Source organism: Prionailurus bengalensis, chromosome D4, assembly GCF_016509475.1.
Source record: "Prionailurus bengalensis isolate Pbe53 chromosome D4, Fcat_Pben_1.1_paternal_pri, whole genome shotgun sequence".
Taxonomy (NCBI): Eukaryota; Metazoa; Chordata; class Mammalia; order Carnivora; family Felidae; genus Prionailurus; species Prionailurus bengalensis.
Window position 1 is genome coordinate 32,005,086 of NC_057359.1, and position 19,740 is coordinate 32,024,825.

At 39.0% G+C, this 19,740-nt stretch overlaps 2 pseudogenes; one reads left to right on the plus strand and one right to left on the minus strand.

Moving 5' to 3' along the window:
• Nucleotides 1–539: 539 nt before the first annotated feature.
• Nucleotides 540–1,115, plus strand: LOC122474380 (annotated as a pseudogene).
• A 7,137-nt stretch (nt 1,116–8,252) lies between these two features.
• On the minus strand, nt 8,253–8,621 carry LOC122474665 (annotated as a pseudogene).
• Nucleotides 8,622–19,740: the final 11,119 nt, after the last annotated feature.

Genomic DNA, 19,740 nt, shown 5'->3' on the forward strand with positions numbered 1-19,740 from the left:
TATATCTGATTCAAGTGACCCTCCTTACTGAAGCTTAGAGAATTTTTATCTAAATTTGAGTTATTAAACTTTATTTTATTGTAGCAACTTTAGTATAATTGTAGGTGTGTGTTCATGTGTATATGTGTGTGTGTAAGGGAGGGAGGGCAGGAAGAAAATGCAGTCTTCTTAGTAAAACTGAAAGTTTAGTTAACTCTGAAAAGATGCCAATACTATGTGAGCTATAGCTCATTGTTTATATGCAAGCTAGCCACCAAATCATATTTATCCTTTTTGGGGGTCCCTTGGCAAACAATGCAATCAACTTCTAGTACATGGAAATATTCCTACATTGCAAGGTTCCCCTCCCCACCCCACCCCCCGGGCGGTGGGGCGGGGGGGAGAAACATCATTTGAAAATAGCAAGAGATGAAACAGGCTTTTTCATATTATGATTTGGTAATTAACATTTTTACATATAAGAAATTCCTACATTGTGCAAATGGTTCGAGGAGGCTCAGCTCAGCCAACCCAAGAGCTGTGACCAGACCTTCAGCATCATGCACGAGCTGGTGATACGTGTCACCATGGAGCATGTAGACAGCCTGGAGCAGAACAACTACATCTGCTACTGGGAAGAGTGCCTTCGTGAGGGCAAGTCCTTCAAGGTGAACTACAAACTGGCCAACCACATTCAAGTCCACATGGGCCAGAAGCCCTTTCCATACCCCTTCCTGGGCTGTGGGAAGACCTTTGCCTGCTCCAAAAACCACAAAGTCCACAAGAGGATCCATACAGGGGAGAAGCCTTTCAAATATGAATTTGAAGGCTATAACAGACACTTTGCCAACAGCAGTGACCACAAGAAGCACACATGTGCACACCTTGGATAAGCCTTTCATCTGCAAAGTGTGCAACAAGTCCTGCACCCAAGCTCCCTGCACAAGTGCATGAAGGTTTATGAATCTCAAGGGTCAGATTCCTCTTCTGCTGCCAGTTCAGGCTATGAATCTTCTACTCCACCCACTGTAGCTTCTGCAAACAGCAAAGATACCACTAAAACCCCATCTGCAGTTCAAACTAGCACCAGCCACAACTCTGGACTTCCTCCCAATTTTAACAAATGGTATGTCTGAGGACAAACACAAAAACAAACACTTTTAACCATAGAATGGACCAAATGGATTTTAAAGAGAAAACTAAGACCAAGCAGATGGAAATGGAGTTTTAAGGCAAGAGGTGGGATTACATCTTGGTAATTGCATTTGTCTGGGAAGGTTTGGGGGCAAGATCCCAAAGTAGCCATGCCCTTTTCTCAGGATTAGAAAATATGTTTTGGAATTTGAAGGATTTTTTTAAAACTTCTTTTCACTGCTTTTTCTCCCTTTTTTCTTGCTCTCTGCATACCACATTCCTAAACTCCTTCAGTTCATTTTAATGCCTGTCTTGTTTATTGACAGGAAGTTACAGAAGGCCTGTTGGTGGTGGTGATGTTAAACTGATGGACATTCTTCACCTTACTGGTGATTGTTTAAATTCTCAGTCTTTTTTTTTAAGTTTATTTATTTATTCTGAGAGAGAGAGAGAGAGAGAGAGAGAGAGAGAGAGAGAGAGAATCCCAAGCAGGCTCTTTGCTGATAGCACGGAGTTCAATCTCACTAACTGTGAGATCATGACCTGAGCCAAAATCAAGAGTCAGATGCCTAACTGAGCCACCTGGGTAGGCATTCCTCAACTCTCAAGGTCTTAAAGCATGCTAAAGTCCTGTTATGTCTTGAACTTCTCCTCAAAGCATTACACTTCTGAATGTATTTTTGTCTAATGGGGTCAAAGCTGTTCAGTATTTTTTTCAGGCTGAGGATGTGATGTTATCTCTCCACAGACTGTAACGTTAAGTACACAGTTTCCTTTTGTAACAACTTTTTTTTGTAAATACATATCCACTGTTGTCATAGTTATCATTTGTAATTTAATTATTGATACAAGTGCCAGAAACTGAGCAATATTAATGGAAAAATATTTTCTAACAAATGCTGTACAACTTTTGATTATAACTGCTTTAGCATTAAATTTTATTGTTTTGAAAGAGGAACACAATTCACAGGTTTTGAGCCACTGATTCCTTTCTCTTGTTTTATAACAGCCACCTTCTACAAAGAGGAGATGTATGCAAATGGATCTTGCCTGTTGGTATTTATAACTCACTCATATTCCTTTCATAATTGTTAAATTAATTGTTAAATTATTTTCTTATTTCAGTGCAGATTCCTTACAGTGTCAGTTTCCATCTGGGGAGATCCTCCTTTAACTGCAAGTTTAAATGTGTTTGTCCTGGATTTTCAGCATGCAAATCAAATATTACTGATTGGTTTTATTAGTGGCCATAACATCTCAATCTTGTATTTCAAAGACTGAGAACTGGATTTAATCATCCCTTCCCTACATACATAAACATAAGGTTTAAACTTAAGGTTTATATCCCCTAGTTTTTTTATTACCTTATAATGTCTGTATATATTGAGAGATCACCCTTATACATATATATTTATATATTTTTATCTATGACCTATCTAATCTGCCTATCAAACCTAGCTATCTATATATTTTCAAAAGTTACCATATGTCTGAAACAGTAGTGATGAGTAAGGCCAGTTGAGCCATGCTTTCTTATGGTTAAAGTGCTTCATAAAAGAACCAAAGTCCATTTACAATTTTGGAAGGCAAAGTCTGATTTGTTTTACTGTATATAGTTCAATTGATAAATATCACAATTATTCATAACATTTTTATAGCAGCTTTGAAATGATATTGTGGAAAGAAAAAACATTTGCAAAATATGGATTTTTAAAGTTCATGGTTTGTAGGCACAGATGTTAAGAGCATTGTTTACATTAAAATCAATAACAATGAAAAATGGTTATTTACTTTGTGATAAAATATTAACAATCCGTTTAATCTTCAGTGAAGAAACTCATTCGGGAAAACAGTTATTTTATAATTGTTATATGTTACTTTTGGGGGGGAAGGTTGGGTGAGTAAAGTATCCAGAGACTTTTTAAAACTAATTTAGGGTGCTGTTTAATATTGAGAGCCCAATCTCTTCATGAATAACCAGCTTTCAAATGAGCAAATAGAATGGTTGAGATAAGGAATTGTAAATAATTTAGAAATGTAATAAATAGGCTTAAGTACCTCCTCCTCTTGAAGGGGCAATGCTCTAGGTTTTTTGGTGGCAGTCATTTGGTATTCTACATAATAATTTTGAATTATAGAATTTTTTTTATTGTTCTTTTTGAAGAAATAAAATCTTGGCACATCTTTAAAAAAAAGAAAAAAGAAGGAAATGTTCTGCAAATATTTAAAGAGCCTTCATAAGCAGGAGCACAGTGATAAAGTCCAATAAACCTTCATGTCATGCATTTATTTGAGTGCTATGTTCTAAGGTCTATAAACCTATTATCTTCTTTAATCCCACCAAAGCACTTTAAGGAAGAAATTTCACAAATGTAAAAATTAAGGCAGGAAGATTAAGAAACTCACCCAAATCTCTGCAGCTTGTAAATGGCAGAGTGGACATTTGAGTCCAGTGTCCAGTGGACATTTGAGACATGCAGTCCAGGTGCATCTGACTCAGATCCAAGCTCTCAACAATCTACTGTCTCCCAAATGGCAGAAGTCCTGCTGCCACTACTAAGCATCAGTCATTATTACCAAAGATTGTTTGGGTACTTCTTTATAGTGCAAACATCATGTGTAAAACATTCCCAAAAGTTTCCTCTGTACAAAAAAAGGCACTTGCCAGAGGAAGTATCCCTATACATTAATTGCCAAAAAGAAATCTTTATAATTAATCTATAATTTTTGTGCAATAGATGATCTTTAAGCAAGTATCTTTTATAAGTAGAATATGAGTAATGCAATCTGCATAAAAATAGTCACGATGTGTGATAAGGATATAGGTGACTTGCTTTGGGGAGCTGACAGAGGGGAACAGGTATGTACACAAACACACATGCACATGCCTTGGAAAAGTAGCCCTGCTATCACGAGAGAGAGAGGGAAGCACAGTACGTGCTAGTTTCATTTCTAGCCTTGTACAAAGCCTTGTTAATATATTTTTAACCTGTATTTATTTAATTTAATTTAATTTAATTTAATTTAATTTACCTATCTATCTATATTTAAATTGAAATTAGTTAACATATAGTGTAACCTTGGCTTCAGGAATAGAACCCAGAGATTCATCTCTTACATATAACAACAAGTGCTTATCCCAGAAAAGTGACCTCCTTAATGTCCATCACCCATTTAACCCATCCCCCCCATCGACCTCCCTTCTAGCAACCCTCAGTTTGTTCTCTGTATTTAAGAGTCTCTTATGGTTTGCCTCCCTCTCAGTTTTTATCTTATTTTTCCCTTGCCTTCCCCTATGTTCATCTGTTGAGTTTCTCAAATTCCACGTATGAATGAAATCATATGATATCTTTCTTTGACTTACTTATTTCCCTAACGACTTGTTAATATTGAAAAGCTCAAGCCTGGTGACCTGAGCTAGGTTATTACATAATCCTCCCTTGAGGCTGTGGCTGAATTGTGATGGAATTTTTGGACCACTCCTGCCTCATTTCCCCGCATGATAGCCCATAAAGCTCTAGAGGTGTCAATTCTTCCTCCTAGCAGATAAGCAATACCTATCAGTTCTTGTGGGTAGACCTTTATTGCTTCCCCTCTGGCAATGGCTTCTGGGCTTCAGGAGCAGAGCTACCACCCTCCACATCTTTTAAAATGCAGTATGTTAGAAATGCAATCAGTTTGCACCCACCAGCACCTCCCTCCTTCTCCAGTTCCCAACCAAAGCTCTGGATATTCACAAATCATTACGACTGCTTAATTTCAGAGAATTCTGCTGAATTGCCTCTACATTTCTCTGGATTGGTAAATAGGGATGAGCCTAGCTGCCCACAACAGCTGCAAGCCCCAGTAACTATGAAAGCGTGGTCTGTATCTGCATCCCAACCTACACTGACTGGGTGGACCCAACAACAGGAAACTGTCTGTGGGGCTTTGAATTTTCCTTCTGTAGTGTCATATTCTCCAAGCCCAGGAACTAAAGGAAAACAGAGCCATTGCCTTGTTGCCAGGGCAACCAAGCAGGTGCTCTGAATCTGGTGGTTCTTAACAAAATGCTCAATTTCTCCTTGCTGGGAGGCAGAGGTTGTTTTAGCTAGGGCAGAAGTTAGATTGCAAGTGCTCAGAACTAGAACAGTGTTTGCCATACGGCATCAGGAGGTCAGACACATCAGCTAAATCAGACTCCATTAGGGAAAGCTTACATTGGAAAGCTGGCAAGACAAAGAACTAATACTTAACCCAAATCCAGAGGTTGAGATTGCAGAACCAGGGTTTGAGATTCAGGCAAACTGGAGTTTATTTTACGGGAAGGTAGAATGCAAAGAAAGGTATCCAAGGGCACTGCTGTAAAGAACCTCAATGTGTTTGTAAGTGAAACCAAGACAGTATGAAACATAAACATTTGGGGGTGCCTGGGTGGCTCAGTCGGTTAAGCGTCCGACATCGGCTCAGGTCATGATCTCACGGTCAGTGGGTTCGAGCCCCGCGTCGGGCTCTGTGCTGATAGCTCAGAGCCTGGAGCCTGCTTCAGATTCTGTGTCTCCCTCTCTCTCTGACCCTGCCCCGTTGATGCTCTGTCTCTCTCTGTCTCAAAAATAAATAAACATTAAAAAAAAATTAAAAAATAAAAAAACCACAAACATTTGTCAGCTTCATAGCAAAGTGTAGCCTTCTATCTCCTACCCAGCTCTTAGGTGATTTAAAATAGGCTTTGTTTCTAGTTTCAGGCCTGGGGTATACATGGTGAATCATATTATGGAAAAGCTCCTTCCTCAAGTTATGATATTATCTTGGTCTACTTTGGTCTACTTTGACCTCTGCTTCACCACAAACTTGCTGAAATCTTAAGCCCCTTCCTTCAGAAGGTCTTCTGTCCCAAAGTTTCACAGATAAGCCTCAGACAAGGTCCTAATCAGCTCTTACTTAAGGCTCTGCAGACCTAAATGCAGTCTGACTGGCAAACAACCATACCAATAAACAAAAATCTAAATTCCTTGTCTTCAAGGCTTATCTCATCAGTTTCATCCTATTACCACAGCCTCCCATGTTTACCTCCTTTCAGCTTCACCAGTCTTTTTGTTCCTCAATCATCCCTACTTCCCACATCACCCATAAACCCAGGCCCTGCCCCAAATCCTGCATTTTATAGCTTTCCTTCCTCCATGCCACTCCCTATAGAATGAGGTCCACAGGCCAAGGGATGTGCCTATCAAAACCCAGTATCTCTCACTCTTCTAAATCACACATGAGATTGCTAGGACCACAGAAATCTTTGTCCAAACAGCATCAAGCCTCCTCCTAGAGCCTGCAAGGACCCTTCTGAGGTCTACCTCCTGAGGCAACCACTCCCACTGGTATGTACATCTGTAGAGTCTGTGTTACAAGCATATCATGGAATATAATGAAATAAAAAATAATTATTAAATAACATGTTTGGTTAGGTCTGTCCAGAAATAAAGGGTTAAATTAAAAGCAGTGTCTTCAACTGTGCCCTGAAGGTCAACTCATTAAGGCTCTGTTAAACCAGAAAGACAGGGAACCTCAGAGCTCAACTTTCCCCCAAGACACCTTGACTGGTCTCCCCTTCAGTCAATGGACTCTGGGTCTATTTAGTTCTAGAAACTGGGTGAGTGTTCATTGTAGCACTGATGTCAGTTTTCCAGCTCTCAAATTTTCTGTTATCCAAATCAAGCAATGCCTGATAGTTCTCCATGTATCTTGCCCCTAAAATCACTATAGGTATATCGCGGCCAATACACTCTAACTGCTATTCTGATTTTGATGTCCATTGTGTTAATTATGTACATCTTGCCTCTGAGAATTAAGTCCTGCCATAGGTGTCTGTCATTCTGGAATCCCATTATCCTCATTAATATTAGGCAGCCTAATTTCTATTCCACATCTACAAGCATCACTTGCAGAAAACAGGTACCACTAAGCTTCCTAAAGAAACTGGAATACCCAGCACTAGTATATTTCCTATTGCCTTAGAGATAGGAGTGAGCTCTGAGTCTTTCAGGGAACATAATCAGCAACAGGTTCTCAGGTTGTACATAGTAAATCCATTCTAATATTCTTGTCTTCCTGATCCATATGTCCTCACTGCTCAATATAATGCCAATACAACTGGCAACTTCACCTCACATACCCTGGGCCATTGTCATGACCAAGTTTAAAGAAGCCAACCTGACAGTTTTATTTAGAGCAACTCTAGGTCCTGGAACATTGAATCCTGAGTCATGGAAGATACCCCCATACCTGTGACTTCTCTCCTGTCCAGCCTTATATTCCCCTGATCTATTCTCAAAATTCACTCCTACACATATTCCCTTGTTCTCTGCTAATATATGTAATGGCCAGATTCTGTCATTTAATAGGTAGTCTGTTTCTTCCCTAAGCAGGGACTGTACCTTTTCTCTCAGGCTATGCTGAATTATGACCCTGGTTATTGACCTGGATGTGATGAATTGTGGCAGAGGCAGCTTTTAAAGAGAACAAGTATCATCTTTTTTTTTTTTTTAATTTTTTTTTCAACGTTTATTTATTTTTGGGACAGAGAGAGACAGAGCATGAATGGGGGAGGGGCAGAGAGAGAGGGAGACACAGAATCAGAAACAGGCTCCAGGCTCTGAGCCATCAGCCCAGAGCCTGACGCGGGGCTCGAACTCACGGACCGCGAGATCGTGACCTGGCTGAAGTCGGACGCTTAACCGACTGTGCCACCCAGGCGCCCCGAGAACAAGTATCATCTTATTAGGCACCTGCTTCAGGTGAGGGCACTGTACAGATTTAGGAAAGGGGAGGGTGTTTTCCTTTAGCAAAGGAAACAGGTATATTCCACTGTCCAGGAATATTTCAGGGAAATTTTTAGTTGAGGGTTCTTAGGTTTACCCATTTAAATATCCTCATAACAGATTTTTTGTGCCCTCTTTCCTACCTGGCTCCTGGTTTTAATATAGTATATACATATTAAGCTACAAATTTAAATTCCTTTATATCTTTACTGTGCTTATAATTAGAATCTGGATCTGATTTTCAACCCATTCTACCCTGAGGCCAGACTGCCATTGATCCTGCTGGTTTTCAGAGGATCCCTTAAGTTAGCCATTAGCTGCCCAGAGTATATAATTTTATTTTTTTTCTTTAAGAATTCAGTTTTTTATTCAACAATTTACAGAAGAGGTTTATTCAAAAAGACCAAAGCCTATGTCATCATCAGACTCCTCTGATTCTTCTTTCTTTGTTTCCACTTTCTTCTCAGCTGGCGCAGCCATGGTAGAAGGAGCAGTGCAGTGCCAGCTGCTGGGGCAGGTCCATCAACCCTACAGTGCAGATGAGGCTCCCAATATTGACATTGGCCATGGCCTTTGCAAGCAAGCCCATCCAGAAAGGTTCAACATTTATACCTGCTGCTTTAATAAGGGCATTGATCTTATCCTTCGAGACTGTCACCTCATCATCATGCAGGATGAGGGCCAGTAGATGCAGGCGAGCTCCTAGACAGAGGCCATGGTGTGGGAGATTGCTGAGTGGGCACTGCTGGGCCACACCCCAGTGCAGATTTCCCTGGGAGGAGTAAAGATGGTGGAAAAGTAGGGGGGTTGGGATTTCCCCTCATCCTTCCAACACAGTTGTATCCAAGTTAGATCACTTGGAACACCCAGGAATTCAATCTGTGGAGTGGCAGAAGGATCTCTATAGGTGGAGGGAAATAAGCTTGGTGAGATCGAAGTGCATGTATGTGCATTGGGGGAGATAAAACAGCTTAGGCATGAAGGGGAGGAACTGCTTCTGTGGAGAGACAAAAGGAAGAGAAAGACAGAGGGGATGTGAAATTACAGTATTGAAATATTATGAAGGAAAACCTCCCCGGACCAAGGACTGGGGAACGAGAAATACGGAGAGGCCAGTTTCTATTTTGCAAACAGCCCTAGGAGCTGAAATTTCAGAGGTTTCAAAAGTCTGACTTTCTTCAGGCCACAGTTTACAGAAGAGGCATGCACCTGATGGAGAAGGAGCCAGCCCTGGGGTGCTATAGCAATCTCAGGGGAGCACTGGGAGAGGACAGTCTCCTTCCTTGAGTTCTGTGGGAAGAGGGCATATTGCCAAGGACGAAAGGCCCTGCAGGCACCAGCCAAAGGCCTTTTATCTGCAGGGCACTACACCTGAACAGGGTTTGCGTGGTGCAGGGCCCTTTAAGGCATCGGGTTTCGAATGCCAGCTAAGCACCTAGAAGATGAAGGATAACTGTGGAGCCAGGCAAGCTGATCACCCACGCCAGTTCTGTGAGGGCTGCCTGAATAGCATGGTTGGAGACACCCGGTCCACCCGGAAGGAGAGATTGGAGTGTTGCCATTTTTCTTCCCAACAGCAACACATGGGACTTAAGGGAGCAGCACGGCAGCCCCCAATGGAGGCGGGACCTCTTACACCAAACCCCACCCCTCCTTGCATGGCAACTGCTTACTTGAGGAAGACTGACACTGAGCCAACCAGACGGCCTCTCCTGCAGACCAGCACAGCCACTGGTCCCAGTCACCAAAAGACAACTGTTTTTTGTTTTTGTCTGTTTGTCCATCTGTCAATTTGTCTGTTTGGTCTTCTCTTTTCTTTTTCCTTCTACCCTCTTCTTTTTCTCTTTTGGAATAAGGTGCATAGTTTCTGATTTGTTTTTGGTCAATTCTTGTTACATATATACATACATATTATATTACATATATTATTACATATATACATATATACATATTACATATATACATATATACATATTATATTACATATATACATACACATACATATATACATACATATTATATATGTATATATTTTGTATGTGTATGTATATGTATATACATATGTATGCATATATGTATATACATATGTATGCATATATGTACATATATGTGTGTGTATATATATATATACACACACACACATTTTTTTTCCATTTTGTTTGTTTAATCAGGCATTTTTACTCTATTCTTTTTACACCTTTTCTATATCTTCTGCTTCTTTATTTTCCTTTCTCTCTCTGGATTAAGCATTATAGTTTGCTTGACTCTCTGCTTGGTCTTCTTTTCTTCTCTTTCATTTTTCTTTTGTATGGGATCAGGCTTCCCCCTCCTTTCCTGTTTTTCCAGGGTTACCTCAACGAACAAATCAAAGCACACCTAGTTGAAGGTCCAAATACTCCACCACTACTAGCAAGGAGGAGCTTTGCAGAGGACTGACCAGTGGGACAGAGCAGCCAAATACACAACAGAGTGCATGCAACACACTTCAAAAACACTTCCAAAAGTGCCAAGCTCTGGACAGTGTGTGACCCCTTTTTAATATAGTAGTACTTGCAGGTGCAGGACATATAACAAGTTATTAAAACATGTAAAAGAGGGGCGCCTGAGTGGCTCAGTCGGTTGAGCATCCAACTTCGGCTCAGGTCATGATCTCACAGTCTGTGAGTTCCAGCCCCATGTTGCGCTCTGTGCTGACAGCTCGGAGCCTGGAGCCTGCTTCAGATTCTGTGTCTCCCTCTCTCTCTGACCCTCCCCCGTTCATGCTCTGTCTCTCTCTCTATCTCAAAAATAAATAAACATTAAAAAAAATTTAAAAATAAATAAAAAAATAAAACATGTAAAAGACAGAAACCTAGCCAAACTGATGAAATGGAAGAATTTGCCTCAAAAGAAAATTCAGGAAAAAATGACAGAGAATTGTCCAAAACAAATATAAACAATATATCTGAATAAGAATTTAGAATAACAATCATAAGACTAATAGCTGGGCTTGAAAAAAGCATAGAAGACAGGAGAGAATCTATTGCTGCAGAGATCAAAGACCTAAGAAATAGTCACAATGAATTAAGAAATGCTATAAATGAAATGCAAAATAAACTAGGTACAGTGACAGCGAGGATGAAAGAAGCAGAGGAGATAATAGGTGAAACAGAAGATAAAATTATGGAAAATGATGAAGCTGAAAAAAAAAGGGAAAGGAAATTACTAGATCATGAGGGGGAGAATTAGAGAGCTAAATGATTCCATAAAACAAAACAAATCTGTATTAGAGAAGTTTCAGAAGAAGAGTGAGAGAAAGGGGCAGAAGGTTTATTTGAACAAATTATAGCGGAGAACTACCCTAATCTGGAGAAGGAAACAAGCAACCAAGTCCAGGAGGCACAGAGGATTCCCTTCACAATAAAAAAGACAGGTTAACACCATGACATATCATAGTGAAACTGGCAAAATACAAAGATAGAGAATTCTGAAAGCACCTAATGGCAAACGATCCTTAACCTACAAGGTTAGTCACATACGGGTAGTAGCAGACCTATCCACTGAAACTTGGCAGGCCAGAAGGGAGAGGCAGGAAATATTCAATGTGCTGAATTGGAAAAATATACAGCTAAGAATCCTTTATCCAGCAAGTCTGTCTTTCAGAATAGAAGGAAAGATAAAGACTTTCCCAGACAAACAAAAACTAAAGGAGTTCATGACCATTAAACCAATGCAGACTTTGCTTCCCTGGAAAGATCAACTACTTTAGAGGTAGCTAAGGAAAATATGCTGCCCTCCACCTTGCATCTCCTAACCACAGGCAAAACTTCATTAATTGTGATTTCACTGCCAGGGATCATTTAATACCCCACTTACTACCAGAAATAGGATCTTTATTGTCTTTAGTTAAGTAGGTAACCCAACTCAAAAATTCCATCCTGAGGGTTTTCTTTTTAGGGCTAATCCTGGAATCCATTTTCTTAGCCTCAATTTCCAAAAAAAAAAAACCCAGGGCCTGAGGCAAAAATTTTGTGCTAATGTTTTATTGGGGAGTGCAATCTCAGGGAAGCAAGAATGAAGAAAAAGAGGATTCCATCAGGTAAGGAGAGAAGGCAAACACAATAGTACATTACTTAGCTGATCATAGCTTCAAAAAGCACACAATGGATTGCTCAGTGTCACAGGACCTCTCTAGAAAAGGCCATATGGAGCCACCATGTCTTGAAATCTTCTGTTAGAAAGAAAGATAGGCAATTTACCTGCTGATTCCTTCCTGTTTCCTGTTTTCCTTTACTCAAGTTTGCCCACACAGCATTAATGCCCCTGCACTTCCACATTCCCTCTGAATGTCCACTGGTTCCAGATGGATTAGACAAGACCCTAGAGTTACTGTGATAGCAACCAAGAACCATGGAACCTGTGGGGTTGAATCAATCTGAGAAGATCCATAAGCTATGTCTGGTACAGGCATAGCACAAATGGAGACGTGGGGGAAATATCATCTCACAACTAGAGACATTCCAACTTATTATGAAAACTGCCAAAGAAAAACAAAGCCAGACTCTAGTTAAAGGCAGTAAAGACAGATTTACTCAATAACTACTGCAGTTGGGAAAAGAATCCACTATAAATTGAGTTTAGCTTTGATTCACGTAGAAGTGACTAGGCATTTTAAAGGGAGAATGAGGGAGTAAGGAAAAAGAATAAGTAGGAGCTTGACAGTCTGGAAAATGGGAGATTACAAAAAAGCCAGTAGGTAAGTTGGTCAATGTGAATAGGCCATCTGAGTTTGCTGACTGATACTTATCAAAGTTAGGCTTCTACCCTCTCACAGAGACTGGGAGTCAGTGGCCCTATTGTCAGGTGTTGACTGAAATAAACAGTAAATTATTTTGGCAGACTTGAGCTCTGCCAAGCAAGAACTTCCCAGGTATATGGCTTTGAGCTTGTAGAAACCTGCTAGAGTTTGTTCCAGTCTTGGGGGTGCTGGGAGACAGTGAATAAAATTGTTTATGCTGAGAGTCTGCAGTCTTTATAAACCAAGGTTGAGGCCTGGTGGAAAAGAGGTCTTAAGGGGACCCTGAATATGGTCAAGGAAAGAATCTCTGTCAGAACATCATGTACTACAGACTAAGGTGTCTGATACACAGCACTGTCTGACATCAGCCAATTCTCTAGTCGTTAAGTCCCAAATTATGAATACAAAAGCAAGCCTTATAAAGATGATGCCTTTTACTGAAATCCCTTTATCTTTTATGTCAACCATTTTTTTAACTTCTTGAGGGATGATAACAATTTTAAATGAAAAGATGTATATAATAAATCATTCAATAAATATTAGTTCCTTTATATGTTGAACTTCACTAAGAGACCCTCTGATACCAAATCTTTGTTCCCAAGGGTAATTCCCTCACCAAATGTCATCTTCAGTGAAGCCCTGGACTTTAAGCCTGAAGCTCATGTATATTTACTCCCACACTTCTCTGAGAAAGCTGAGGCCTTTAACACTTCCTGCCTGACTCACAGATGGAAGCCTCAGGCACCTTAAAATAAGACTCCTACTTCAGTCTCCTAGAGCCAGAAAGTCTCTTTACTTTTCAACCCTTCCCTGACCTCTGGGCATTCTCTCCTCCTAACATCCATTAACACCATCAGGCCAGCCTTGGCTTCCAGGCTAACTCAGTGTCCTAGGGCCCTAGGTTGGCAAGAAAATTTCAGAAACATTCATCCCAGTGAAAAAATCATCTTCCTTTGCAGCTGACTACCACCTCTCAAACCCGAAAAAAAAAAACAAGAAAACCTGATAAAAATCCCCTTGCTCCCCACCATTCTTCTTTGCAAGACACTAGGTAGCTACACTGCAATTTAGTCAAGATTAATTAAGGCCCTAAACCTCTAAAAGTATTAGTAAATTAACTGTGGTTTTCTACTATCAAAAAAAAATGAGTATTTTGTTGTTCTTGTTTTAGGAGATAATAAGCATTACCTCCTTATTATAAATTCAGGTTTTAGTATCATTGGCTTATAAGAGACATGGTTTTTAGAGAACAAATTCTTTCATTTACCTTACTGTAGGTTTATTTAAATTCTGTTTAATAGCAAAATGACTTGGATAAAAACTAAAGTGAGATTTCCCCTATGAAATTGTTTAATACATAAGAAAGAATGTACTCCATATCAGAATGCCTAAAATAAAAAAGACAAGAAATAGTAAGTGTTGGAGAGGATATGGAGAAAAAGGAACCCTCATACTGAAAAGGCGGGCCTATGCCGGCAGACTCCATCTTGTTCTGTGTCCTTCACCTTGACCACACCTCCTCCCCTTGAGCAACTCCCCCTCCACCTGCCTAACAGGACTCGGACCCTTCCCCAGCCAATCGGCTGAGGCCACAGCCATTACCTCACCAACTGCTCCTAGGCCCCAATAAAACCTTTGTCCTTTTGAAACTCGCTCTCTCTCCCCGGTCTCTCACTGCTGCGTTGGTGCAGGTAGGGGATTGAGCTCGAGCTAGCTCGAATAAAGGCTCTTTTGCTTTTGCATGGGCCTCGCTCCCTAGTGGTCTTTGGGGATCACGAATTCTGGGCATAACAATACACTATTGGTGGGAATGTAAATTGGTACAGCTGCTGTGAAAAGCAGAATGGAGGTTCTTCAAAAAGTTAAAAATAGAAATACTATATAATCCAATAATTCCACTACTGGGTATTTACCCAAAGAAAACAAAAGAGTAATTTGAAAAGATATGTGCACCACTATGTTTATTGCAGCATTACTTATAATAGATAAGATATGGAAGCAATTTAAGTGTCCATCAATAGACGAATAAATAATATGTGATATATATGACATATATATTACATGACATATATATTACATATATAACAAAATATTACACAGTCATGAAAAGGGATGAGATTGTGCTATTTGTGACAATACGGATGGACCTAGAGGATATTATGCTAAGCGAAATAAGCCAGACTGAGAGAGATAAATACCATATAATTTCACTTATATGTGGAATATGAATGAAAAAACAAAACAAATGAATAAACAAACAAAAAGCCCAACCATACATATAAATACAGAGAACAAACTGATGGTTGCCAGAGAGAAGGCAGATGGGAAGGATGAGCAAATTGAGTGAAGGGGTGAGAGATGAAAGTTTCTGGTTATGGAATGAATAAATCACAGCATAAGGAATATAGTCAATGATACCGTAATAGCATTGTATGGTGACAGCTACACTTGTGGTGAGCATAGCATAACATATAGAAAACTTGAATCACTAGGTTTTACACCTGAAACTAACAAAATATTGTATGTCAAATATACTCAAATTTAAAAATTAAAAAAAAAAAAAGAATCTGAGTTACCTCTGAATCCTAATCCAACTCTGAAAAACCCTACCTGGTGTGCTTTTAGAGGATCTACTCCTTACTGCTAAGATGCATTTAAATTTTTCAAATATCTAGTTTTCAATTTTTTTAAATAAATCTGAATATTTAGATTGCCAAAATCTCTATCACAGAAAAGCTAGACCAAGAGAATTCTTTTCCAAAAAGTTATCTCTCCAGAGTTAATCAAGGAGGGATTAATCAAGGAGGAGAAATGACCTAGATGAGTTATTTTGTTACCTTAACCAAATTTTTTTAGAAGACTGTGGGTTAATTAGAATCATAAAATCTCATCCTTGAGTTAAATATTTTGATCTGATCACTTTGGTTGATGTTTTGCAAATTCTTGGGACTTGCCCCAAATCAGAATATGTTAAAATGGTGTGTTAAAAATCTGCATTTTTAGCAAGCTGTGTAAGTGATTCTTATATCCACTGAAGTTTGAGAACTAGAATGGAAGGAGACAGGCCCTCATATACTGCTGATAAGAGGGCAAGTCAATGGTACTTTATTGGAAAGCAGTTTAGTAGAAACTCTCTCAACCAATCCTGAATTAACTAAATTATTAGATAAACTGACATGTATTCTTTCTATAAAACACACTGATGGCCTGGACCCATTGAGTCCAGCTACTTTATAGGCTTTATAGGCTACTCTTTGATCTGCTCTTGACATTTTGAATTTTCTTTTTATCAAGAGTCAGTGCTTTTTTTTTTTTTTTTTTTTATAAGTGATTTTGCTACTTTTTTTTTCTTTTTTTTTTTTTTTTTTAAATTTTTTTTTTCAACGTTTATTTATTTTTGGGACAGAGAGAGACAGAGCATGAACGGAGGAGGGGCAGAGAGAGAGGGAGACACAGAATCGGAAACAGGTTCCAGGCTCTGAGCCATCAGCCCAGAGCCTGACGCGGGGCTCGAACTCACAGACCGCGAGATCGTGACCTGGCTGAAGTCGGACGCTTAACCGACTGCGCCACCCAGGCGCCCCAAGAGTCAGTGCTTTTTATTTTAACACTTTTATGTCAATTGTACTTGTTTTGCAATTATGTTATTTAATCGTATTATGTAAAAGAAAAGGAAAAGAGATGTTTCAGGGAAAACTAAATGAAATGCTTTGGATAGATTCTAAAGACATACCACACACACAAAAATGTCAAATTAGGAGCAAAATATAGGAGGAGGAATATACATTTTTTTCAGTTTTTGCCCCACCTAAAAAAAAAAAAGGAAACTAAAAACCCTAAGCAATTCATTGCAGATGTCATTTATCCAACAAAGGTTATGTGGAACTTTGATCATGGGTCCCATTGTCAACAACAGCAACAACATTAAATTCCATTGACCTAAAAACAAATTTTAAAATTTCATTCAAATGGGTGAATGAATACATTTGTAATTTATATTTTCTAAGTAAAAGTAAAATACTTAAGATATATGTATAGATTTTATACATATATATGCTTGTCTGTGTGTATAAATATATATAATAATATACATAATATTTTTATGACTTCCCTCTTTAGCCACCTATTTTGATTAATAGGCCATTTACCAGCTTTTATCTCTTTGATTAAGAGGGCTTCTACCTTTCAAAATATACATGTTCTTTAATCCAGTGAATATATATCTAGGAACTTATTCTAAACAAATATCATTTATCACTTATAAGGATAGACAGGGATAGATATGTAAATATACAGATATAGCTATAGATATGCATATGTGTGCATGTGTGTGTTCATGTTGGTATTTTTTATACGAGCAAAACTTAGAAGCTTCCCAAATATCCACCATTGGGAGTTTGTTAAATATGTTATCCATTCAATAGATATTATGCAAAAACATCAAAAATATCAAAATAGATCTCTATATAATAACAAACATTGTTCAGGTTATTCTGTTAAGTGTTAAGTAAACATTACATACACATAGAAAAATGACTAGAGTATTTATATTAAAAAATTCACAGTGGTGGGGCACCTGGGTGGCTAATCAGTTAAGCATCTGACTTCAGCTCGGGTCATGATCTCATGGTTTATGAGTTCGAGTCCTGCAACAGGTGAGCTTGAGCCCCGCTTCTGGTGGACATGAGCCCCACTTTGGGTGAGCCCCACTTCTCTCTCTCTCTCTCTCCCTCTCTCTCCCCCCACCTTGGGATTCTCTCTCCCTCTGCCCTTTGCTCACTTGAGCCCTTTCTCTCTCTCTCTCTCTCTCAAAAAAAAAAAAAATTCACAGTGTTTTTTTCTAAGAGATGGTAGAAATTCAAGTGATTTTCCCCCATTCTGTTTATCTCTAATTTCTACAATGAATATGTATTGCCTAGGTACTAAAGATAATAAAAGACAAATGAAAAACTTTGGGGCTGAGAAAGAAAATAATTTCTGTTTTAAAACTGACCAACTCTGATTCTTTGACTACTTAAAATCATACTTATCTTTGTGGACCTCAATAGAAATTACAACAATGTTCTCTAAATTTTCTCCTAAAAAGTTGTCTTTAGAACATACTTATCATAATGGGGGTTCTGTGGTTACTTCAACAGATTTTTATCAATGCTTTATATTATTGAAGGGCATTTATTTACCAATGTCAGAAGGGGGAGTAGGGGAAAGACTTTCTTTCTTTCTTTTTTTTTTTATAAGCCATTCTAGAAACCATTAAAGTTAGACATACAGGTATATAAACATTTTTTTTCTCTCAGAAAATATCATTAAACAGCAAAAACAAAAATAGATGAATTTTCCCAGAAAATTAAAATATTTACAGTGGATAAAACCTGTGGTTATCCATGCTTGCAAAATGAACAGATTGCAAGTTTTTCTACCTTTAATTTTATTTATTTTTGTTTTTTTTTTTTTTTTTTTTTTGTTTTTTTTTAATATATGAAATTTATTGCCAAATTGGTTTCCATACAACACCCAGTGCTCATCCCAAAAGGTGCCCTCCTCAATACCCATCACCCACCCTCCCCTCCCTCCCACCCCCATCAACCCTCAGTTTGTTCTCATTTTTTAACAGTCTCTTATGCTTTGGCTCTCTCCCACTCTAACCTCTTTTTTTTTTCCTTCCCCTCCCCCATGGGTTTCTGTTAAGTTTCTCAGGATCCACATAAGAGTGAAACCATAAGGTATCTGTCTTTCTCTGTATGGCTTATTTCACTTAGCATCACACTCTCCAGTTCCATCCATGTTGCTACAAAAGGCCATATTTCATTTTTTCTCATTGCCACGTAGTATTCCATTGTGTATATAAACCACAATTTCTTTATCCATTCATCAGTTGATGGACACTTAGGCTCTTTCCATAATTTGGCTATTGTTGAGAGTGCTGCTATAAACATTGGGGTACAAGTGCCCCTATGCATCAGTACTTCTGTATCCCTTGGATAAATTCCTAGCAGTGCTATTGCTGGGTCATAGGGTAGGTCTATTTTTAATTTTTTGAGGAACCTCCACACTGCTTTCCAGAGCGGCTGCACCAATTTGCATTCCCACCAACAGTGCAAGAGGGTTCCTGTTTCTCCACATCCTCTCCAGCATCTGTAGTCTCCTGAGTTGTTCATTTTGGCCACTCTGACTGCCGTGAGGTGATGTCTGAGTGTGGTTTTGATTTGTATTTCCCTGATAAGGAGCGACGTTGAACATCTTTTCATGTGCCTGTTGGCCATCTGGATGTCTTCTTTAGACAAGTGCCTATTCATGTTTTCTGCCCATTTCTTCACTGGGTTATTTGTTTTTTGGGTGTGGAGTTTGGTGAGCTCTTTATAGATTTTGGATACTAGCCCTTTGTCCGATATGTCATTTGCAAATATCTTTTCCCATTCCGTTGGTTGCCTTTTAGTTTTGTTGGTTGTTTCCTTTGCTCTGCAGAAGCTTTTTATCTTCATAAGGTCCCAGTAATTCACTTTTGCTTTTAATTCCCTTGTCTTTGGGGATGTGTCGAGTAAGAGATTGCTACGGCTGAGGTCAGAGAGGTCTTTTCCTGCTTTCTCCTCTAAGGTTTTGATGGTTTCCTGTCTCACATTCAGGTCCTTTATCCATTTTGAGTTTATTTTTGTGAATGGTGTGAGAAAGTGGTCTAGTTTCAACCTTCTGCATGTTGCTGTCCAGTTCTCCCAGCACCATTTGTTAAAGAGACTGTCTTTTTTCCATTGGATGTTCTTTCCTGCTTTGTCAAAGATGAGTTGGCCATATGTTTGTGGGTCTAGTTCTGGGGTTTCTATTCTATTCCATTGGTCTATGTGTCTGTTTTGGTGCCAATACCATGCTGTCTTGATGATGACAGCTTTGTAGTAGAGGCTAAAGTCTGGGATTGTGATGCCTCCTGCTTTGGTCTTCTTCTTCAAAATTCCTTTGGCTATTCGGGGCCTTTTGTGGTTCCATATGAATTTTAGGATTGCTTGTTCTAGTTTCAAGAAGAATGCTGGTGCAATTTTGATTGGGATTGCATTGAATGTGTAGATA